Consider the following 26,155-nt stretch of genomic DNA (forward strand, 5'->3'; position numbering starts at 1 on the left):
ATTTCAGGTGTGGCCAAAGCCACCCCATTATAAATGGGCTGGCTGGCCTGCTCAACCTGCCTAACCCACATGATTGAGACCCTTACAGGCGACTATCAATTGCCTGGATTTGACATTGGACATGCTCATACATAAGAATCAGTCCAAAAAGAATTGTGCCACCTAGAACTCCTCTTGTTGCCTCGTTTGGGTATCAAGGACATTCGAGCCTCATTTGTGCATCAAGGGCATGAGAGGGATTCATTTGTCTTGGTACTCTATAGAAGCTTCCGCCACTAGGTTGAACAGAAATGTACTCTTGTCAACTGATGAAGGTGGGATATATTCTTTTACATGGAATGTGTTTCCTGTTCATTGTGCCTTCTCTAACTGTATTGGGAAGCATCAAATAAGTATTTATACTTTGCCAAATGATTGTTGTCACTGGTCTTTTTTTGCCAAATGATTTACCACAAAGAAAAACTTTCATTGCTTGTCCCCCAAGTAGAAAAGTTTCATGATGCAACTTTAATATGGTGAGTTATGTCCCAACACGATCTGCTGCTCTGGTAATGGGATTCTAGTCTAATTTTGCAAATTCTAAAATTACTACACTGATAAATTCAGCCATGTATATATATATATATATATATATATTTTTTTTCCGGAGTTGGGTTGGGGGGAGGAAGAGGTTAATCTGCAGAACAATTTGTATGATCCTAAATAAAATGAATTCCTTGACAGAAAGAATGAAAGTTTCAGTATCTGCAAGTCAGTTTTAGAAGATGCATGGTGGATTTTGATGGAATGCATGCATGCATGCACTTGAATATTGAAACGTTAAATACTCAAATACTGTAGGATTAGTTCTAATGTTTTTTTAGGTGAAATACATGTTCTAATGCTTGGATGACTAAGAATATACATAAAACTGCTTCAGCTGTATATTAGGACCATAGTTCGAAATCTTGCTGGCGAAATTTCGGTATTTCGGTGTTTTTTTCTTGTCGAAATGAAATAAGGCACGAATCAATGTGTACCATATTTTGGTCGAAATTTCAGTATCGTTTCGGTGTCTCGCTGAAACGATACTTTCCATCCCTTATAAATACAACATTTCGTTGAGACAGAGTCGAATGTCTCGGTGGTTTCGGTTCCATTTGCATATTTTGAAGGAAAAACACTCCAACAAGTCTCTCTAATTAGCCACATCATTACACATTTTGACTTCTATTGGACTCCTACAAGAAGATTTACATACTCAGCTTAAGAAAGGTAAAGTTCTTTCTCCAAAGCCATCTTTTTTTCTTTTTAAATAGTGCAAAAATACATATTGGATGCTTATTTTTTATATGTTAGACACTAGAGGCTGATCTATGACCTCATGGAGTCGAAATTTTTTTTTAGTAGATAAATATATATTTTTTTATTTTTATGGTTTAAAAATTCATTTTACTTTTTATAATAAATATTGCTTTGATGGATGTCAACTATATATATGTTAGTCACCAATGGCTGTTCTATGACTCCATCGGAGTGTGATTTTTTTCCAGTAGGTAATTATTTTTTTTTCCAGAACAGTTCGATGGTTGCTGCCAAACAAAGGTGCAACTCTAAAACAATGTCATGTTCTAAAATTGTTGTATTTTTATGTTCTAAGCTTGTTTATTAACCTTAAAATAAGCTACACACCAAGTTTCAGGTCAAAATATGACAATTTGACCACCGAAACAGTCAACCGAAAAAAAAAATACACCATCTCGGCGTAATCTTGCCGAAATTTCGGTATTTCGGTGTTTCTAAGCCTACCAAAACGAAATGAAATTTCGAACCCTGATTTAGGACAACACTGCGTTGAGTATACGAAACATTGATATGAAGTTGATTTCCTTATCAGTTATGAGCCGTTTAATTTCTTATTTTTTCCACTTTTGGATAATGGGAAGCAATTGAAAGTATACAAACATACATTAATAATATGGACATGTATTATTTTGAATTTGGGGACATAATGTTAAAGAAGGGAGGTGAAATAAAAGTAAGGATAGTTAGATAAAAAAGTTGCAATAATAGATGCTTTAAGCAAGATTGGAATTTGAATATAACTGTTTTTCTCGAGACCCTGGACTTATGGAAATTTTTTGGGGATTTTTTTCACTGGAAGGCTTATGAGTAATGATTTTGTCAAAATTGGGAACCCGTAGAGAAAATGTTAATAATTTTAATTCAGTAGTGGGAATATTGAAAACATGCATGATTCATGATTATGAGCCAAAAAGTACAAAATATCTATAACTACAACAACAACAATAAACTCAATCTTATGCCAAAAAAAAAAAAGCAATTTAGTCTCTATTTAATGGGGTGGGTCGGCTATATGGATTCTTGCCCTCCAAACAACTCTATCTGAGGTCATACTTGGGACAAGACCTAGACTATGTATGTCATTCCTCACAATTTCCCTTATGGTCATTTTAGGCTTGCCCCTAGCTCTTTCAATCTGAATTAGATCAAACTCCTCCTTATTGGAGCATCCCGAGGCCTCCGTTGAACATGACCATAACACTTCAAACAACTTTCTTGAAGCTTATCATTGATCAGGGAAAATCCCAAATCAGCTCAAATATGTTCATTCATTTCTTTATCCTTCATAGTTTTGCCTCAACCATCTTAACATCCTCATTTCTGTTACACATAACTTATCTATATGACACTTCTTAACTACTCAACATTCTTTCCCATACATCATAGCTAGTCGTATAACAGTTTTATAAAATTTTCTTTTAAGCTTTAAAGGAAGACTTCTGTCACACAACACTTCAGTTGCACCTCTCCACTTAATCCATCCCACTTTAATTCTCTATGAAATGTCACTCTATGTCACTTTCTTTATATATGGTTGACCCTAGATATATAAAGTAGTCACTTATATGTATCTCTCTCTCCTCAATTTTCACCATATCATTATCATTATCTATCATAGTGCGACTAAAGTTACACATCATATAAAGGAAGAAAAACAATTTCTATCAATCGAAAAAATAAAATAAAATAAAATAAAATAAAACAAATTTAGAACCAAAAGCCCAATGAGTAAGGTACCAGCCACTTTTTTAGTTTGATATTTTATTACGGTCAAGAACACTTATTCCATAGTATCATCTTGTGATGTTAGGATTTTCACTTTCTGACACTGTTGATATTCATATCAGTTGGTTTCATAGACACACCATCATTACTACAAACTTCTTATGCCTTTTGGTTTTGATGTGGTTGTACATTTGTATGTGCATTACCCAGTCCAAATGATATTACCTCTGGTGATTCTGCTGTATGACAGTATGATGTGGTGATACTGAAAGTTGGATAGAAAGGAAAAGGAATGGATTGCTCATGTGTCAAATTTCAGACTCAAATCAAATCAAATACGCTCCCATGTATGCCCATGCACTAATGTATTTTTGAGCCATCCATGTCTTAGGCATGCACCCTCCCGTTGTCATGAATTTACGAGTTTTTATTTTTCCACTTGGTCAACTCCATTTAGTTTGAAACATGACGTGTGCGGGAGACCGTTAAGCCTACCTATTCATAAAATTTGAACTTGCTACATGGTTGATATTTACGTTTCAAAAAGGACCAGCCAGATATACCTCTCATAGTAGAGTAGTGATGGTGGTAATTTTAATGATGATGATGGTGGTTGTATGAAATGCTTGCTGACCTCGAAATTGAATGCTACTAAAAAAGTGGCAAGGCCTTGTGTAAACAGCAATTTAACCCAATATTCCTATGTTTCAAGTGCTTATAGTTCAAAGCTTTTGACTATATTCTTCATAATTTGTCTTCCAGACTGCTAGAAGCTCAGTGGCCAATTTTTCTTTGACAAATGTATGGCATCCTTGCAACTGGTAGGTTATTCAAGTGGGGTTTTTTTTCTCTCTACCTATAATATTTATTTTGTTATTTACTTTTGTCGGTCTCAGCAACCTTTAGGTTTGTTAATTGGATTTCCATTTGGATTACACACTCAGGTCCTCTACTTGCATGGCTGGACTGTAATTTCATCATCTTGGTGCATTTGGGAGCTTTGTCAGAAAAGATATTGTACGGACTGTGTCCACTTCTTTCCCCTTAATCTACAGAATGGAGTTGTCTACTAGTTCTGTGAATCACAATGAGGAAGACAAGAATTCAACTATGAGAATAGAAAATAGAAGTAGTTGAGCTGATGTATACTGTACAGTTTGGATATTATAATACTTGTATTTATTTGAACATCCACAAGCCGAATTGGCACCTGTAAGATGATTTTTCCCAATTCAATATACCAGAAATGAACCTCATTATTTATCCTTATTCATGTTTTATTGTATCCTTTCTTCTCATTTGTCCGTCATATTTGGCATCATCTGTTGCACCCAACCATCTGCAACACAAACATACCTAATTAAATATATCTGGATGATTATCATCATATTTTCTTGTTCATCTTCACTTATTTTTTCCTTTTTTACCTTTCCTCTCTTTGATATCATCTTGTACCACATATACAACTGTCACAGATACACCACATTAGGTCCTTAACATTTAAATCTTGGATAAGTCCTTGCAACATTTAAATCTTGGATAATGGAGCTGAAATATTCCAATGATGGGGTGAAGCAAATGATAACGACTCTTGACAGACTGAATAGAAGAGGTGGATCGCCCCCCCTCCCCCCTTTGATCATGATAGATGTCTGTTGGTCAGTTTTTTGAGATGTTGTTTGGTGTGGTTTGGGTGTCATAGGAAACAAGGTATGTGTTCATAGCATGGCATCCAAAACCCTTAGTAGAAAAAGGAAGAACATTATGCATCTTGCTACATTCTGTGTTTAGAGAATAGGGGAAGAATGATATCAAAATTTTTTTTTGCGGATGTGACCAAAGAAAATTACCAAGAATTTGGGCAGTCAGGGAAAAGAAAAAGGCTCTAAGCGCTCATCAGTACAGCGGTATTGATTAGTTTTGGGTTCAACTCCTGCAGAGCCTTTCACATGCAATCAAGTCTAAACGACTCATTGCATTTGATTGAAGATTGAAAACAACTAAAAATAATGTTTCAGTGATATGGAATCAACTAAGTCAAGATTGACTGGCGGCTAACCCTATTTATTTGGTTGGGGTATATTTTTTAAGTTTGAATCTTCCACAAATATGGGTTGTACCCATTAATTTTTTTGCACTTTTAAGGGAATTCAGAGATTTGGATTTTACATCTTTGCTATGTGGATGCAATTTCCTTTATGTAGTATTTCCAGATCTCTCCTCTTTCTTGGAAAACCTCAATTGGATTATGAATGTAATCTCTCATTGTTAGTGGATCTTCTAGGCTAACAAATTTTCTATGTTTGTGGAGGAAAAAGAAGTTGAAGAATGGTAGTAGAAGAAAGGAAGGTAAAATAGGTAGAAAATGCTCATTAGCCTCCGAAGTTGCAATTTGAGATGGAATTGGTGTGTATCTGATAAAGCTGCGATTCGAAATTTTGAATAGTTATTCAGGAAGAACCACTAAAAATTCAATGAAAGGACTGCCTTTAAACTTGCTACTCCATGGCTGTAATGGATCTGTGCAAGAGCAAGACACAACTGTAAACATCTAAACATAGAATCCTGTAAAAAATGAGATTCAGGAAGCAAGAATTTGAGGTGACAGGATGGTAAAGAACACATTGGAAAAAGAACCAATCTACTCTTGCTCAAGTATGATTTCCAAGTTTTCAATCTCACACATGATGAGTTGAGATAATGAAAGCAGGATTCTCATCAAAGGTGAGTGGCCAAGAGTGATGAATAAAAATTTCATTTGCCATTAGGGTTTAATCGCAATACCTCTGTTGCCAAGAACCAACCAAGGTATAAGTGATTTCAGTAGCAGATATGGCATAGTATGAACTGAAATCCTGATCAATGTTAACTAGAGAAGAAAATTGCCCATTGTCAGGGTTCAGTAGAGGATAATAATAACAGTACTTTTGGGATTAATTCAATGGTTAACTACTTTGTTTATTCAAATAATTGCTCTATGTGAATGTGATTAACCCCTATGAGGTATTTAAATTATTTGTAAATGTTGGTCATAAGTTTTTGGTTTCTCCATATTTAATAAATTTCGGATATATCGTACTTTGATTTACATGGTTTTTGTTTATTATATATTGAGATCTGATCGTGTAATCAGTTTTCTTAACTTGGAGCTTTAGTGAAACCTTCAATGTGTTTCCCAAGTTCAATGCGTAGTAGTTTCTATTACGCCTGTTCTGCACAAATATACTACCTTTTGCGCTTTATAGATGACATTCTTCCTTGTTTCCTCTTAATAAAAAATAAATAAGGGATCTCATAAAAATAAATAACAGAGGAGGAACCTTGCTGGTCTGGCGTAGAGAATGTCCAGACATAGCCCCTGCACCCTGTTTTCAGGGGCTATGTCTGGGCGTTATCTACACCAGACTGGCAGGATTCTTTTTCTCAATAAATAAATAAACAAATAAAATAAATGGTATTCCCCATGTGTCTTCCAATAGCCATAAAACCTACACACTAGTGGAAATTTCCATTTCAGAAGCGTGAAAGGTTAGCCAAACAATTTACTTTGGTTTTTTATGTTTGAGAAATTAGAATAGTTTATATTTTTAGTAATTTAGTACTAATTTCTTGCAAATCTAGAGTTGCACACCCAAATTAGAGAACCGCGACAGAATTTATAACTAAGGGAGAAGAGAGCATGGAAAGAAGTCAGGCAGTTGAAATACATTCGGACCATATGACCCTACTTTGGCCTAGTTCTAGGGGGCTGCACTTTGTGGTGATGGTAAAACACTTGGATTGTAAGAATGAAGACATTGTTTGAGTTTGAGGGGGGCCACTTCATGCAAAAAATGCTGAATGTTAGGACAAACTGCATTCCATCTCTCGCAGGATGGATTTAGTTCCTCTCCAGTCGCACTGGGTGCCCAGTGCACATCCAATGGTTGGGAGTCTCTTGGTTGCGTGTCCGGGATGCTCTCAGCTGTCAGATATGGCTGGACACCCAAAGCGACTGGAGAGGATCAGAATCCAGTGTGTCATACCCGTTCACTCTGGCTCTGTACCCTTCTTTAATGTCGGGGTCATTTTGTGTAGGGAAATTCTTAAGTCTACCTAGCAATGTTGGTAATTCTCCAATTTCCCAAATCTACAAACCATTGCCTTGGCTATTTTATTTCCTTAAACATTTGAAATTAACATATCTGAAGTAAAACACTTAATTGACAGTTCATTTAGCTAAAGAGCATGCAGATGAGCAAGCAAAGCTGTCCACATTTGGACCAAAACTTAATTTCTACGAGTATGTTTCTTTTTTTGCTGCAAAACCGGAGTTCCAACACATGGCATGTGGTTGCATGCAGTATTTCAGCCAAGAGTTCATTATGTATGTTCTTTATGCATTTATTGTGTCTTCTTTTTTTTTTTTCGGTTTTTTTTTTGGGGGGGGGGGGTGGTTGGTTTAGGATGTCTTTGTCTTATATGATGGTCCTTCATATTGATCAAGGTGATTGCATATTTCATGTAAGAATAAAGCATCTTGATCTGAGGTTTCACAAGAAAGTGAGCTTGTGTCAAAGAGCAGTAGTCATTTGGAAAAAAATAATACTAATAGCAATTTTACAGATATTCTTACCAAGCCGATTAATATAGAGAAGTTCAAGTCCTATTTGAATTTGATCAATGTTACTCGCTATCAAAGGTGAGGGATGCACCAGATGGGTGAGGATTCGTAACTTGATGGAGATACGAGAATGAAGGGATCTGCAAGTTATCTTCACATGATGTTTGATAGAATTCAAGCCAAGGTAGAGATTGTTGGGCTTATGATATTTTGTATTCCATTGCTTGCATTTGTGGGCTGATCGAAGGATCGTTAAGAGGCCCGAAGGAATTGGCCCATCACCTTGTGCATTATTTTCGTTACTAGGATGGGAGCTTGGGTCAAATGGCAGTAGTCATTTGGAAAAAAATGATACTAATAGAAATTTTACAGATATTCTTACCAAGCCGGTTAATATAAAGAAGTTCGAGTCCTGTTTGAATTTGATCACTGTTACTCGCTATTGAAGGTGAGGGATACACCAGATGGGTGAGGATTCGTAAGTTGATGGAGATACGAGGATGAAGGCATTTATAAGTTATCTTCACATGATGTTCGATAGAATTCATGCAAGGTGGAGATTGTTGGGCTTATGATATTTTGTATTCCATTGCTTGCATTTGTGGGCTGGTCGAAGGAATGTTAAGAGGCCCGGAGGAATTGGCCCATCTTGCACATTATTTTCGTTACTAGGATGGGAACTTGTGTCAAATGGCAGTAGTCATTTGAAAAAAAAATCATACTAATAGCAATTTTATAGATATTCTTACCAACCCGATTAATATAGAGAAGTTCAAATTCTGTTTGAATTTGATCAATGTCACTCGCTATTGAAGGTGAGGGATGCACTAGATGGGTGCAGATTCGTAAGTTGATGGAGATACGAGGATGAAGGCATCTACAAGTTATCTTCACATGATGTTCGATAGAATTCAAACCAAGGTGGAGATTGTTGGGGTTATGATATTTTGTATCCATTGCTTGCATTTGTGGGCTGATCGAAGGACCATTAAGAGACCCTAAGGAATTGACCCACCTTATGCATTATTTTCGTTAATAGGGCCAAGACAAACTGGTAGGTCCATGGTATGGGTTTGAGGGTGGCAGCCTCCCGAGGAATTTCTTTGTATGTCTACATGGTTATTTCAGTAATGTGCCTGTGTAAGGTTTCACCATATATTTGTAGAGAGATAGTTTTCTCTGTACTCTGAGAGAGCTGTGAAGACGAGTGGTTGTAACCCTATTCTCTATTGATAGTGAGGTAGATCTCATCTTGCTGTGAATGCATGCAATGTTGCTGAACCACATAAATCTTTATCTTGCATTATGTGATTGCTTGTTTGCGATTTCCATTCGTTTCTTGCATCATTTTAGCTTTTATGTTTCTACATGTCTACACTTCCATTCATTTTATCTGATCAGATTCCTAAGGTGATTAATGGATCTGGATCATAGTCAACAATGAATGTATGATGTTCTTGAGTCCTGTAGAAGCTATAACTCGACTGTTACAGAAACAAAGATACAGCCTTAACCAAGGTATGGAGTTTTTAAATTCATCTATGGAGAGCTCTTTAGCACCACCATCAAATTTTCTAACAATATCTCTTTTGTCTCACCAACAACCATGCCTTCTATCGATGGAGGAAAAGGAAAAGAACCTCTAAATCTTACAAAAAAATGGTGGTTAAGGGGTCCTCTTCCAACTGTAAATCCTGGGCTGACGAGATGGAGGAGTTAGATATCGATGTAGCAGAAGTGGAGTTGAATGAATCTTTTGGCACCATAATTATACAAACATTAAAGCAAAAATATAACAATTAATGAAGCACACTACCATTTATTGTTTGTGTTCTTTCTTTCTATTCAAGTTCTTGTGGGATTTTACTTGTGGCATTTAAGATTTCATCAGCATAAGTAGTGGCCTTCTTTGGTTTTAGCAAATAGTTTGTTGATTGGGTTTCTCAATTGGATGAAGATCCCTGCCTGTTTCAAAGTGAAATTTTCTGTTTGGTATTTACAAACTTCTTAGAATATCAGTCCAGTAAAAGAGCTAAGCATACTTGCTTAAAATCCATGTCCCATCTCTTTCTTTGGTCTTTTGACTTTCCAAAGAGCTAGAGGCTTCATTTAAATTGTAGTTGGAGGGGCACTCCTCTATTGTCAACAGATGTGCGCAGAAGGATGCTGGACTGTGGGACTGGTTTTGCATCATGTTTGCCATGGTTGTTTATCGCGATCTTTTATGAAATAAAGATCCGCTAAGGAGATTGCATATGATGTTGCTGTTGTCTTTGGTTTGTTTCCTCAGTTGTCATTGGGGAAAAAAGGCTCCTAAATTGAATCAAGCAAGTATGTGATGTGGTTCTCTCTAACTAGTTAAGTTTCTTCAGTTCTTCTCTTTGAATAGGCAACATGCTGCAAATGAAGAGTCCAGGAACTGGCATGAAGTATTCTTAAGTTATGATTCAAACACTGCAATTTTCAATGGGTTGATCCAAGACACGCTAAAGATGGTGAGTATAAGTAATCGAATCTGACCTTTAGCATCAAAAAACAACATGTACTCACAACCTCCAATGCTTTGTGAGGGGAATATTAGACATCCAGAAATAACATTCTTCAGGTTTACATATTATGTCTATTGAGTGGGGAATCTGTTTGATTTATGGGCTAAATTAATTATTCGGGTTGATTAAATGGGTGAGAGTCAAATTACATGAACCGGTTCGGTCCACTCTCAAGTTTAGGGACATGCTGGCCCAACCCATTGTGGTTTAGGGTTTTGGATGCAGGACAGTATTATAAATACTAGGTTTTGGGTCCCTATAGCTATTATTCACTCTTCCCCACTTTACCACTAAAGTGAGAGAACTAAAGAGGTTTAAGGGGCTGTAGAAGATCCATAGCCAAGCCAAGAGAGCGAAAGTGGGAGTGACCAATATCAATCTTCTTTAGCATACTTGGTGAAAGGTATAATTAGATCATCTATAATTTTATTTGATTCGTGTTCTTGTTTCTCTGTGTGGTTTTTTCAATTGGAGTTTTGAATTCGAACCCCATAGGGAGATCTAACAGAATTTGTAAGATCTTTTTGTTTAAAGGAGTTTTGAAATCCCCCTTGAGGTTCACAACCAATTCTCTACCTGATGGCTAAGTCAAGGATTACTAGGAAATCTTGGAATTTTGGGCACTTATCCCTATCCCTTGTTGGGTGGTGATTGTGGTTGTGGTTGTGGTGGTGGTGGTGTCAACTCTCTTTGGACAAAGAACCCGTTGGATTGTCAACATGCCTCCAACCATTCTATCTGCTGCATAGAAGAGCAGATATATAGAATGGAGATTTGTGGGGGATCTAATGGAGAAAAATTCTGAGCTGCTATACCACAAATCTAAATTTAAATCCAATTAGCATATTCACTATGCCAAATTCAGATCTACTAAATGTTTCAAATCTTAATGCTCAAATCTCAGTTTTTCTTCCATTAATTCTAATCATTTCAGTGAAATTTCTGAAAGTTGAAGTGGCAAAATTATCAATAACATCAAATTTTTGACCTGTAACCAACCATGACCTCATCATCTCATTGAAACTACTCCAAACTCCGCTGAGTTGTTCAATCTGAGCTGAGTCAAAAAAATTTGTTTTCGGTTGGAAGGGTACTTATCTTCTTGGGTCTCTAGGATATGAGTAATCAAATTGAGCCAGGTAGGTAGGGAGTCAAGCCAAGTCGGTGGGCAGGTGAACAACTAGAAGCTGAGAATATTGTTCTGTAGTCACCAAACTTATACCTTGAGACTTTTATTGCACTTCCATATAAGAACTCACTGGTTTTATGACTAATGAGTGAATACGTTTTCAGATACCATGACAGAGAGCAAATCTTGCAATGACTTAATTCATCATCCCTCATTATATCTTGTGGCATGAAAAACAGTAGATGATTATGGATGGGATGAATGCTTCACTTTTCTTCTCATGCAATTGTAACATGTGAACTACTTACTTGGTTGAAACTTTACCTTGGCTAGAATGCAGGTATTATCAGTATTTAGTATACAAGGGTAGCCAATACTTACTGATATGTTAGTCCATGGTTGTTTATGAGTAATGTCAGCTTGGAGTGCATATATGTCAAAAGCATTACTTGCTAATAACCAACTACTGCATCTTCACTGATAAATACATCTGGCATTGCAGCCCATGGAGTGTGGGAAATATACTTCATGTTTAAATTTTTTTTTGGTTTTTTCTTTTTTTTGGGGGGGGGGGGGGGGGTGGCATTGTCAATAGAACACATCAGTCCTTGGCTACATCCAAGATAGAGAAATCTGTGGAAGATATGTTAGATCTTAATTAGGGTTTCATAATAGACTCTAATCGGTTCCCATATAGATAACTAGAATATGACATAAATTAAAACATGAATAATTGGATTAAATCGTAGATGATTGAAATTGTACCTTTCACCTAGTATGTTGAAGACGATTGATGTTGGTCACTCTCACTTTCGCTCTCTTGCCTTGGCTATGGATCTTCTACAGCCCCTTAAACCTCCTTGGCTCTCTCACTTTAGTGGTAAAGTGGAGAAGAGTGAATAATGACTATAGGGATCCAAAACTCAGTATTTATAATACTGTGCTGCACCCAAAACCCTAATCCACAATGGGTTGGACCAGCATATCCCTAAACTTGAGAGTGGACCGAATCGGTTCATACAATTCGATTCTCACCCATTTAATCAACCTGAATAATTAATTTAGCCTATAAATCCAACAATCTCCCACTTGGACCACATTAATTATAAGGATGTTGTTTAAATTGGTGTGGCCATAGAATCTCATTACATTAACCACTCTTACTGTGATTCAGCTGAAAAATCACTTACATCGAACAACAACAGAAGATACACCTCAATATACGACATACAACTCTCTATCATTACAAACATAAGTAAGTTTCTCAATATGAATCTATATAGGATACTATCACGGAAACATTGACATATCTTCAAATTACACTCTTGTCATTCCATGTAGGTCCTTAACTGTGATATTAACCTTCACTGTGGCAAATCGCCTTTGATCTGTGGTTAATATCTAAATGTGACTTTCCGCCTATAAACTGTGAAAAATCTTACATTTTGAACTGTGACAAAATATTGCCTATAACTAAGACAATTACTGCCTATAAAAACATTATCAAATGAAACCATAAACCAAATAATAAAAGAAATAACTATGCATAATGTAAATGCTAAAACTTAACCATAATTCATCAAACTGTGCCCCAAAACATATGGGCTAAGGTTCAAAACATAAACAAGTACTAAACAAAAACAGAGCTCCCACTAATCAAGCGTTTTAAATAACTGAATATAAAGAAATCCTAACTACTTGATGAGACCAATTTTTACTTATTCTCAATTGCTGGTGATCAGTCTACCTCACCCTTTATTGGCATCATCCTGCTTATCAGCCTCGGAATTCTTCCTCTTCTTTAATCATTTCTTAAAAATAAAACAATCCATCTTCACATGTCCTTTCTTATGGCATCAGAAATACTCTATGTTGTTGATCTTCTCTTCATCCTGAGCCTTTTGAGATGTGTCAAGTTCTTGAGAGCTCTCAGTCTTGTCATATGGCTTGAAGCTTCCATTGTTGAAAAAATTCTTGTTCCTTCTGCTTGGTCCACCAGAAGATCCCTTGTGGAAAGTTGCATGTGTACTCTCAAACCTGGTTTGTTTCAATTTTTCTTCCTCTTGAGTGCAAATGAATAAGCTCATTTAAGCTCCAATCATCCTTCAGTGCAATGTAGGTAGACTGGATAACCTTATACTGACTAGGGAGGGTATTCAGTGCAATGTGAACAATATATTCTTCATCGATCTGTATTCCAAGATCCTTAAGTTTACCAGCATCAGTAGCTACATTTAAAATGTATTCTCTAACACTCCCATATCCATCATACCTTGTATTCATTAGCTTGGTCATTAATGTGATTTTCTCAGCTTTCTTGTTGTGTTGAAACCTTGCTTTAATAGCATCCAGAAATTCTTTTGCAGTGTTTTTGATCTCTATGTTCCCACGTATAATTTTAGGAACTGCATTTTTCAAAACCAATATGCATTTTCTATTTGCTTTAGTCCATTTCTTAAACTTAGTCCTTTTAGCACTTCTGCTTGAGTCTGTGAGAGGATTAGGTTTAGGCTCCCTAAGTGCCAAGTCTAAGTCAAGAAGACCTAAATGCAATTCTAATTCCTCCACCCATTTTTGATAGTTGTTACCAATGAGTATTGGGATGAAAGATACATAACTTGAGAGAATGACCATCCTACTAGAGTAATAACAACAACACAATACATGCCAAATTTCAAAATATAAATCGTAATATAAAAGCATGTAATACCATTAATATATTTTAAATAAGAATTACAACTAAAACTGTATCCCTATCCTTTGGGACAGGAATTAACTGATGCTCTTATATTCTTCTTTTAACTGTGAAAATAACACTAATTTCATAATTCAATCACCTTTGGGCAAAAGAACTCCTAATTCAATGTCCTTTTCTAAAATGCGGATAATTATCCTCAAACCTTGATGACATAACCTTTGGGAAAGTATCACCTTTACTGTTGGGGAAGATACAATCGAACTGAATGTAGCGCTTTGGTGGGTTTCACTTAGTTCTATCATATCTTTTCCATTGGAGATGTATATCTTTATGTTCAAAACATATATTACAATAACCATACAAGAGTCACAACCGTTACTACATTCCTATCCTTTGGGCTAAGAATGCACTGGTCCTCTTGTAAATCCATATTTACTGTGAAAAGAACAATAACTTTTGAAATCCCCTCACCTTTGGGCTTAAAAACCTCTAGGTTATTGTCATTTTCTTAACTTTGTTGACATCACCTTTGGGTAAATGTCATCCACATTGCTGCCTTGTGAAAAACCATGGAATAATAAGATGTACCACTTTGGTGGATTCTACCTCATCCTTTAATAGTTTCCTAAAAAATTATTTTACAGCTAAGAATGAGTGGAAGCTTACACCCTTTTCCATATTAACATATATCAATTTAAAAACCTTTCCCAATCTCATGGTAACCAATAACATGTGCGTTTTTCAAAACATTGATTTATGCCCTCTTGTTACAATGATTAAAAATAAATATGACAAAATTTTAAATAAATATGTCATATATCAAATTAGATCATTAAATGTGGCTCAAAACAAGGCATCCAATGCAAAAAAAAAAAAAAAAAAAAAAAAAAAGAAGATTTCAATTTGGCCTTAAAACGATAGTTAGGTATTTAAAGTAGTTTAAATGAATCCCACTCTAATTTGGTTCATTAAACCCGATTTGTTTTGGTTCAATTTATCATATTTTAAAATATACCTATGAGCTTGAACCCATTATACTTAAATAAATATGGGCTTGGTCCATTAACATTAAGTTAAGTGATACCAACCTAGAACAAACTTCTATAAAACAATCATGGGCTCAGCCCATTAGTAGGTTTCTTTAAACAAAAGAAAATAAAGAAAATATCATAAATCCAGCCCAAAACACATAAGCCCAAATCAAACCTTAATAATTCAATTATGATTTAAGGGTAAAGGTGTAAAAACACTCTCATGGTGGAAAACCTACCACCATCTTCTTCATCCTTTTGGTAAACTAACTCCTAGTCGCCGCTAGTTGCTATAGACGGTTTTGTTTTGTTTTGTTTTGTTTTTTTTTTTTTTTTTTTTATTAAATCAAAAAGCCCTAATCCTTTTCTCTACAAAAAAAAAAAAAGCCATCGACCTTCATTACTGCTGGAGTTGGCCAATACTTTCACCGTTGAAATTTGAATCGATTTTTGACCATAAGCTTGGCTTTTGCCACAAGTTTGGTAGATTATTATTATTATTATTTATTATTATTAACATTAAGTAACAATAAAAAACTTTACACTAATTCCAATCCCAAACAAAAAATCAAATCCATAATGTTTCGATTCCAATATCAATGGATCAATAGAATTTTAAATTCAAAACCAATCGATTCTAGCTCCGTATGGGTCGCTCTGATACCACTTGTTAAATCTTAATTAGGGTTTCATAATAGACTCTAATCGGTTCTTATATAGACAACTAGAATACGATATAAATTAAAACATGAATAATTGGATCAAATCGTAGAGGATTGAAAGTGTACCTTTCACCTAGTATGCTGAAGACGATTGATGTTGGTCACTCCCACTTTCGCTCTATTGGTTTGGCTATGGATCTTCGACAGCCCCTTAAACCTCTTTAGTTCTCTCACTTTAGTGGTAAAGTGGGGAAGAGTGAATAATGGTTGTAGGGACCCAAAACCTAGTATTTATAATACTGTCCTGCACCCAAAACCCTAATCCACAATGGATTGGGCCAACATATCCCTAAACTTGAGAGTGGACCGAACCGATTCATACAACTCGATTCTCACCCATTTAATCAACCCGAATAATTAATTTAGCCCATAAATCCAACAAGGCATGTTACTGTCTTACAATAATAATGAGAGATACCTATGCACCCAATGTAAAGTAATAAATTAAATGTTACTCTTACACATGCAATGCCAGACCATCAAAAGAGTGTAGACACAAGAGTAGTTGTTTAAGATGGATGAAAATTCAGGTTGTAACTAATATATTCATCTCTTCTCTGTGGTTCAAACTAAATGTTTTCATCTATTATGTGAAGCCAAATTGTGGGAAGTTTGATGATGAGATACAAGCATCTGCTTCAAAAAATGAGCTAGTATTGGAAGTCAAGAATGAAAGTTCCCTGTAGAGAGCAACCCAGAGGTCTCAGTCATGTTGGATATTCCTAATGAATAAAATATGACCATTTAAAAAAGATTAGAGATGAACTGAACTTGTAAGGGGTCAAAGCGTTGGAAAATAATAAACTAACTGGGAGCTAAAAATCGGGAAGATCGGGTGCTGGGGATGTTCTTTGCGACCATGAGGGTAGAGGTATATCCTCCTTCATGAGATACTTAGACATTAAAACAAACTATGCTGCTGAACTTGTAGCTCTCATGGACGACATCCAGCGAGCAAAAGAGGTTGGGGTTTTAGCCTTGTAGATTGAACATGATTCAGCGACAGTGGCATCCTTAGTGCAACATAAGATGATTCCATCGCTTGCATTACAGGAATGGGTGGTTTTGAGCCATTTTCTAAACTTGATTTCCTGGAAAATCAGGAATTGTTATAGAGAGGCTAATCCAATTGTGGATTTTCTTACAAATTCAGCAGTGAAATCTGGAAATTATGTGGATATGGTTGATCTTTCTCTGCACATTCATCGGCATTTATTTTTTACAGATTTGCAGAATTAATGCCCCTAGTTGAGCACCTATATTGCTTCTGGTTGGCATTTTGTCTTCCTCGAGCCATCACGATTTTTTCTTTATAGAGTCCCATCAGGCGTGCCAAAAATTGTTGGCTACAATAAGTTTGGCAACGGATACACGACAGAATAATGAGATGCGTAGGCGTGCTAGAATCACAAGGATTCAATGAAATATAATGAAATAAAATTGACTTATGACCAAGGAAAGTGAGATCTTTCCAGTGCTTCAAAAAGATCTAAGGACTTTAAAAGAAAAGTAAATCATAAAATTCTTCCAAGAACACAATCCATTACAATCAATCATGGCAAAACAAGGGTTTGCCATGAATGAAAACTGAGAAACTTTGACGAAACACGGGCTCTCATGATCTTGGTTAAGAAACAAAACTAATCTATTACAAAAATACAAAGAAAATAATAATCTTATAAGGAAACATAAAAACAAAGATAAAAATGGCTAATTTCCTAAGGAAGGATAAAAATGAAGACTAAAACTAGTTTATTGAAAAGAAAAGATAAATGATGCATTGTGCTGTTGTCTGATCTGTTGAAGATGTCTTTCCTTTTCTATTGAAGCCCTTTTTATAGCCATATTTCCATAACTTAAATAGTTATAACTCCACCTTGGTTTACTTCGTTCGTTGGTCAGTCATCCAGACCGTATTAGGTCAAGCCTAATTGGTTGGTAATACGGCTAGCTTACTCGATCAACCTGATTGGTTGGTCTGACCATATTCAATCAGCCTGGTCGATCAACCTGATTGTTCATTTTGACCAATCAACTCCTTAATACAGGGTCATCATTTTTTGTTCGACTTTATTATCGATTATATTAATCAGACAACTCCTTAACACAATTTGTCAATAGATCAATAATAGATTGATTACTCCCTTAGTACATGTTTTTCATGTAGGCCGGATTTGCTAAAATGGGATGAGGTACCACCATATATTAAGGAGTTAACTGTAGATGCAACCTCTTTTCCAAGAATTTTTTTTTTTGAATGAATAAATAATTCATTACTAAGAAAGAAAGAGAGAATATACAAGGGAAAGGAGGGGGGGGGAGGGAAGGCTTAAGCCAACAAGGAGAAGCCAACCCAAGGGGAGCAAAACAAAAACAAAACAACTCAAAACCTTACAAAACTCAAGGACCAAAAGGGGAGAGGGAGAGGGGAGGGGGGGGGGCGCCTGCAAGTAGTCAGGGGGGATGAAAAAGGTCAACTTGAAGGTTCCAAAAGGAAATGATATGGGAATTTTTGGGGGAGCTAGGGACGGGCCGGTTGTGCCGAGAAAGGAGGGCTTGGGCTTTTGAAGCAACATCAAAAGAGATAGATTTCTAAATCTTATCAGGGGATCAAGATTTGGCAGTCCATCTCCAAATGTTGTGCTCCATCCATAGGTGTTTTATAGTAGCACAAAAGACCAATTTACCAATAGTGTCACAAATGGTCGATCTAGAGAAGGACATATGTACCCAAATACATTCTCCGTCAAAAGGGAGGATCGATCTTTTGGAAGGCCAACATTTGGAAAGGACTAACTTTTATACAAGGCAGGAGAGAGGGCAAGAGAAGAAGAGGTGAGGAATATCCTCGATACCCGAGGGGCATAAGTTGCAGGAAGGATTAGTAGGAATATGGCGGAGCATAAGGAAGGATTGGGTAGGAAGGCAGTTGGATAGGCAACACCAGAGAGTAAAACTTTAACGGGGAATGTGACCTTTGAACAAGACCAAATTATGCCAGGGAACTATCAGAGAAGGGGAACAAACAAGGGACCAAGCAGAGGCAAAAGAGAATATCCCATTGGAAGAGGGGAGCCAAATACAATGATCTTCTCTTCCTTGATGCCCAGGGGGAAGAGGGGGAAGGGAAGGCTAGAGGTCAAACAGAGGAGGGGGGGAGGAGGGAGGCGACCAACCATTAGAAGAAAGAATAGAGGAGACCCAAGCATTGGCATGAAGACCGGAGGAATAGATGACTCTGGGGGAAACTAGTTGGGATAGAATGCCCAAAGGGTGCCAAGGGTCCTTCCACAAGGAGGTAGACTGACCATTTCCTATCCCTATGGCAATGAGAGCCCGGGGCCTATAATGTAGGATTTTCCTCCAAATCCAAGAGGCATAACAAATGGAAGGGGCAGTCCATAGAGAGTTGTGTTTAAGAAAGCCAGAGAGGATCCAATCTACCTAGATGCTTTTCTGTTTGGAAACAATCTTCCAGATGAGTTTAAGGGCTCCCAAAGTAATGGCATATTTGATTCTTTTGATTCTTAGACCTCCTTCAGATTTAGGGAGGTAGACCTTCTCTCAGCTAAGAGGTCTGAGGAGTCAAAACCTTTTCAAAGGAAGGAACACAGAAGACCTTCGAAAGATTTGATGACAGAGGCAGGGAGGACGAAGGTGCCAGACCAATAGAGATGCATGGATTGGAGGACCGAACTAATCAAGGTTAAGCGACCAGCGAAGGACAAAAGCTTTCCCTTCCAAAGCTGAAGCTTTTTCCTAAGATGGTCAAGCAGAGGAGTACAATGATGGGAGGAGAACTTAGTGGTAATGAGAGGAAGACCCAAATATCTAACAGGTAGGGAACCTAACGGGATACCAGAGATACTAGAGAGAATCTCCTGGGTCTCAAGGGAGATACTAGAGAGTATCTCCTCAAAAAGGAAGATGTTGGGTTTGAGGAGAATAATTTTGAGACCCAAAAGGGATTCGAAGGAATGAAGGGTGATATGATATTAGAGATGAAAATGGTATCAGCTTTGGAGAATATCATGATATCATCCACGAAAGCAAGGTGAGAGGTAAGGGTGGAAGTTTGGCCCTGACAGTCCAAACCCACCCTTCACCCGCCTTGATCCCGAACAAGTACCGACCCAAATTTTTTGGCCCTAAGGGCCTGCCCAACCTTGAAAGGGTGGGTAAGGGTTGATGCCTTTGGCCCGCCTTGAACCTGACCCTGATTTTTTTACCCAGAATTTAGGCCTTGGTTTTGGCCCTACCCTGCCCTTGTTTTTGTCCCTGATGTTGACTTTGGTTTTTTTGTTTTTTTAGGATGCCACCTCTTTGTTTAACATGATAAGGGTTTTGAGATCTTTGGATTGTTTGCCTTATTAGGATGATCATGAAATCCTCTTTGTTTACCATAATAGTTGGAGTTATTTATATTGTTTGAATGTTTGCTTTAGGATGTTCTCTTCATGACAAGTAATTTGTGACTTTGTGTTTTTTATTTCCTCTTTATTATGAATATTTTTTATTTTTTAGTTATTTCATATTTTACAGGGTCAGGGTCAGGGTATACCCAGCCCTTGATGGCAAACCAGGGTCAGGGCCAATCAGGGTCATCCCGGCCCGACCCAGAAAAATCAGGGCTAATCAGGACGGGTAAGGGTTGGGTTGAACCCGGAAGGGTTGGGCCTGGGTTAAAGTTTTACAGCCCTGAGTCAGGGCCAGGGTGGGTTTGGGCCCAGTTAAGGGGACTCAGGGTTAGGCTAGGGTATTAAGAAGCCTAGCCCAATCCGGCCCTGTTGTTTGCAGTGAATATACACCCAAAATTCAAAATAAACAAATCCCAACCTTAGCTAAAGGTAAGGGCTATACCAATATGGAGCAAAGATAATTCCTCTTATAAGGGACCCACACACTTGAACTTTTATTACCTCATATCAATTCCAGGCACTAGCATATTTCTTAATTTGGAACTCACCTCGTCTCTTCCAAAAAATCCTTATCTTAAGGCAAAACCACTTGTGAAGAAATAGGGAACCATGGACAAAGGCATTGGAGTGTTTTTAACCAAACATGTTACCAAGCATTAATGACATTTGCACATTTTTTTTCACTAAATAAACTCTATTCTACTCCACTACTTTTGGCGTGAATGACATGGTGGAGCAAACACCAGACACCCAAGTTACTATGTAGCTTTGTTTTTTGCATATGCCCACATAGACGTATCTTCCTGAGGCGCAATGCTCTGTCTAGTTCCAATGGAATTAACTCTTATTCTTCTTTATACGACATTTTACACTTCGTTTAAAATTGTGCATTTGTCAACTCATGCCAAATTAAAAATAAGGTCTCAACTCCAAATCAAGAGTACAAGAAAACCAAAGGCTTGCATATGGTCCAACACCATAAAACAGGGGTCTCTTATTTTCCAAAAGAAAGCCCCATCTCAAGACACATGCTTGTTTCTTTCTTCTCAACAGGGTTTTTATACGTTCAAAATGGGTACCATAATCAAAACTTTTATTTTCATACATCAAGCAACTGAATGGTATGATCATTAGCCAAAAGCCAAAGTAGAACTTCATCCTTAGCAAGCTCAAAAAAAAAAAAAAAAAAAAAAAAAAAAAAAAAAAAAAAAACAACAAACAAAAAAAAGTGGAAAAGCAAAAACGGGTTTCTCTCCCCCACACTTAAGTCAAGCAATGTCCTCAATGCATGAAAATAATTAAAAGCGAAGACAATGCAAGGGGGTCATACCTGATTAAAAGTTAGTCATCAGTGTAAAGAGGTTCATGGAGATCCATGACCTCTTCACTACCAGTAGTAGGAAACTCGAGGAACGGTTCCTAATGTGACCATTAACCTTCGAAATTACCCCTGGTCCTGGATTCAGAATCTCTACAGCCCCATAGGGATATATATTATGGATAATAAACAGGCCATCCCATTGGGATCTAAGCTTACTAGGGAAAAGATGCAATCAAGAGTTGTACAATAAAACCTTATCACCAATTGCAAAAGATTTACATAGAATGTGCTTGTTATGGAAGGCTTTGTCATTTTTCTTGTAAATCCTAAAACTTTCATAGACATCATTCCTAAGTTCCTCCAACTCAGATAGTTAGAGCCTACGATGAATTCCAGCATTAGACAAATTAAAGTTAAGCTTCTTAACGGCCCAAAAGGCCTTATGACCAACTCAACTGGTAAGTGACAAGCTTCCCCATACACCAAACGGTAGGGACACTGACCAAGGTCGGTCTTGAATGTAGTCTGATGGGCCTACAAGGCATCAATGAGCCTAAGGGACCAATCCTTACAGTTGGGATTAACAGTTTTCTCTAATATTTGTTTAATCTGCCTATCAGACATCTCCACTTGGTCACTAGTTTGGGGGTGATAAGGGGTAGATAACTTATGGGTGATCCCATACTTTTTCATTAAGGCCTTAAAAAGGTAATTACAAAAATGAGTACCCTTATCACTAATTATTGCACGTGGTGCACCAAAGCGAGAAAAACTGTTCTCTTTGAGAAACTGGACCACCACTTTATGGTCGTTAGATTTACAAGGTATGATCTCTATCCATTTAGAAACATAATCAATGGCTAAAAGTATATACAAATTCTTAAAGAAATTAGGAAATGGTCCCATGAAATCGATGCCTCATACATCAAAGATCTCAACTACCAAAATAGGGTTGAGGTGCATCATGTTCCTCTTATTAATACGGCCAAAAGACTGGTAGGCGGGATAAGCCTTGTAAAAATCAAAAGTATCTCTAAAAAGAGTGGGCCAATAAAATCCGCATTGGAGAACCTTTGTGACATTCTTCTTAGGTCCAAAGTGTTCACCACATGCATGATCATGGCAAAAAGAAAGAATGAAATGTTGCTCATGATCAGGAGCACATCGTCGGATAATCTGATCCAGACATATCTTAAACAAATAAAAATCATCCCAGAAAAAGTACTTAACTTGGGAATGAAACATATACTTATCTTGGGTGGACCAGTGATTTGGAGTTACACCTGAAACTAAGAAGTTGACAATGTCAGTAAACCATAGTTTACTGGACACTGTAAATAACTGTTCATCTGGAAAGTTCTCATTGACTAGAGAATCGACAGTCAAGGAATTGGGAAGCCAAGATAAATAGTTTGCAATTAGGTTTTCAACTCCTTTCTTATCCCTAATTTTCAAATCAAACTCTTACAAAAATAAAACCCACCTAATGAGACGGGCTTTGACATCCTTCTTCTGAACTAAGTATCTAAGAACAGAATGATCAGTATGCACCACCACATGTGAACCAACTAAATAAGGCCGAAACTTTTCTAATACAAACACAACAGCTAAAAATTCTTTTTCAGTTGTTGTATAATTGAGTTGTGCATCATTTAGGGTCCTACTAGCATAGTAAATGACAGTAGGAAACTTATTAATTCTTTGACCCAAAACTGCTCCTATGTTAAAATCTGAAGCATCACACATCAGTTCAAAATGTTCAGTCCAAACAGGTGGTTGAACAATAGGTGCATTGGTCAACTCCTTCTTAAGTTACTTGAAGGATTCTAGGCACTCTTTAGAAAACTCAAAAGTTTGATCTTTGGTAAGTAATGAAGTGAGAGGTTGGGCTAACTGACTAAAGTTCTTAATAAATCTTCTATAGAAGACCGCATGCCCTAGAAAAGACCGGACGTCCTTAACAGGTTGAGGATGTGGTAAATTATCAATTTGTAGATACCAAATTTTGTCTCCCCTTGGCAATGATGAATTATGGGTAATGAGGAGACATATATTCTCTCTTTCAAAAAGAAGTCAAATTTTTGACACAAATCCAGACTATCCCAGAACTTGTGATCAGTCAAAATTTAAATGATATGGGAAAGGTGACTGGTAGTGATTACTAGTACCTTTTGCTAGAATATGACAATCAAGCCTAGCATGTGCTCGATTACCATATCATTGGAAAGTACTCGAAAATACGGTTCCTTCTATATCTTATCTGAAAAAAATGGATACCCAGGTGTGTCGTAATACCTACCTGAACTTTAACCCAATTAAATCAGGATAAACAAAACCCTAAATCAAACCAGACCAAACCAAACCAAACCCTGAACCAAACCAAAACCTGAACAAAACCAAACCCTAAACTAAACCAAACCCTAAATCGGACCAAACCCTAAACCAAACCAAACCAAACTGTAAACTAAGCCAGACCAGACCCTAAGCCAAAGTAAACCCTGAACCAGACCAAACCCTAAACTAAACTAAACCAAACCAAACCCTAAACCAGACCAAACTCTAAGCCAAACCAAACCCTAAACCAAACCAAACTAAAACCTAAACCAAACTAGACCAAACCCTGAACCAGACCAAACCATGAACTAGACCAAACCCTAAACCAAACCAGAGCAAACCCTAAACCAAACCAGCCTAAACCAAACCAGACCAAACCCTGAACCAAACCAAAACCCCTGACCTAAATTAAACCCTAAACCAAATCCTAAACCAGAACCAAAACCCTAAACCAAATCCTAAACCTGAACCAAAACCCCTAACCTAAATTAAACTCTAAACCAAATCCTAAGCCGTAACCAAAACCCTAAACCAAATCCTAAACCTGAACCAAAACCCCTAACCTAAATTAAACTCTAAACCAAATCCTAAACCCAAACCAAAACCTTAACCTAAATTAAACCCTATACCAAACCCTATACCCGAACCAAAACCCTTAACCTAAATTAAACCCTAAACCAAATCCTAAATCCGAACCAAAACCATAACCTAAATTAAACCCTAAACCAAATTCTAAATCCAAACCAAAACCATAACCTAAATTAAACCCTAAAATAAACCCTAAACCCGAACCAAAACCCCTAGCCTAAATTGAACCCTAAATCAAATCCTAAACCTAAACCTGAACCAAACCAAATCCTATCTTGCCAAACCCTATCTTGCCGACCAACCTACGTGATAAGATTTCCACCAAAGGCTACTGCCTCCCAGGCTAAGGAGTAGCCACCCAGTCTAGGGGAGTTTTTGGAGGTGTAAGAGGGTGCCATAGGGTATTTCAAAGCCTCACGGGGTGCCACGTACTTTTTCAATGTGTAACGGGGTGACACGTATCTTTTTCACCACACAACAGGATGACATAGGGGGGATCCGTGTAAGGCCTTACACAGATTTGTAAGGACTTACCAAATCCGTGTAAGCCCTTACAAGGATTTAAGAGGGGCATACACGGATTTGGCTTACTTTTAGGCTTTTTACACCACTACCCCTCCTCCCCTTTATATATAGTGACCCCGGGTCACTATAAAACCAGAGGAAAAAATTGAGGGGAATCCCTGAAAAAGAAAAATGTTCTAGAGGCCTTAAAAAAGAGAGAGAGAAAGAGAGAGAGAAAGAAAAAGAAAGTTTGAAAGAAAGAGAGAAAGAGAGAAAGAAGAAAGAAAAAGGAAGTCTAAGTCTGTAGGAACTCTGAGCCGAGTTTCTGGAAGTCCACATTGCCCATACCAAGTTAGTACGAAACTTTTGTTTAAGAACTTTTTATTTAATTTCAATACTTTTATTGCGGCGTGAAAGCCCTGCCCAAATTTTCAGAGCTGATTTCGACCCTAAGAATATTGCACAGCCCTACCCAAATTTCCAGAGTTGATTCCAACCCTATAAATATGACACGGAAGCTCTGCCCAAACATCTTGAGCTGATTCCAACCCTAGAAATAAGGCACAAAAGCTCTGCCCAAAATTCTTGACCTGATTCCAACTCTAGAATAACGGCATGGAAGCTCTGCCAAAAATTCTCGAGCTGATTCTAGCCCTAGAAATATGACGCAGAAGCTCTGCCCAAAATTCCCGAGCTGATTCCAATTCTAGAAATATGGCGCGGAAGTTCTGCCCAAATTTCTTGAGCTAATTCCAACCCTAGAAATATGACGCAGATGCTCGGCCCCAAATTCTTGAGTTGATTCCGACCCTAGGAACACGACGCGGAAGCCCTGCCCAATTTTCAGAGTTGATTCCAACTCTAGGAATGTGACACGAAAGCCATGCCCAAATTTCTAGAGCTGATTCTGATTCTGATTCTAGTATGGAAGCCTTATTCAGATTCTCGGAAACTAGAATCCGTAGTCACACCCTAGCAAAGAAGCCCTGTCAACTTTCTTACCCAGGTGTCGGAAGTTTTTAATTTTCCCAAGAAAGAGAGAAGAAAATTGAACCATTTCCCCTGAGTCGAGGAAAATTATCAAAAAATTCACTATTTTCATCAGTTATTATCATGTAGATACTATAGTGTAATTTCATTTGCCTCGTTTCTGTATATATTATTTTATGTGTTTATCGTATAAAATAAT

General features: G+C 37.3%; 1 protein-coding gene across 2 annotated transcripts in view; it reads left to right on the forward strand.

Moving 5' to 3' along the window:
- Window positions 1–4,338, forward strand: part of LOC122061091 (histone H3-lysine(4) N-trimethyltransferase ATX1-like) — a 54,495-nt gene extending 50,157 nt beyond the window's left edge. For both annotated transcript variants that reach the window (XR_006134559.1, XR_006134560.1), the window contains exons 25-26: window positions 3,832–3,890; window positions 4,014–4,338. The gene's annotated coding sequence lies outside the window, so the exon portion shown is untranslated. The remainder of the gene's footprint in view (window positions 1–3,831; window positions 3,891–4,013) is intronic.
- Window positions 4,339–26,155: the final 21,817 nt, after the last annotated feature.

The sequence above is a fragment of the Macadamia integrifolia genome, chromosome 14 (genome assembly GCF_013358625.1).
Source record: "Macadamia integrifolia cultivar HAES 741 chromosome 14, SCU_Mint_v3, whole genome shotgun sequence".
Taxonomy (NCBI): Eukaryota; Viridiplantae; Streptophyta; class Magnoliopsida; order Proteales; family Proteaceae; genus Macadamia; species Macadamia integrifolia.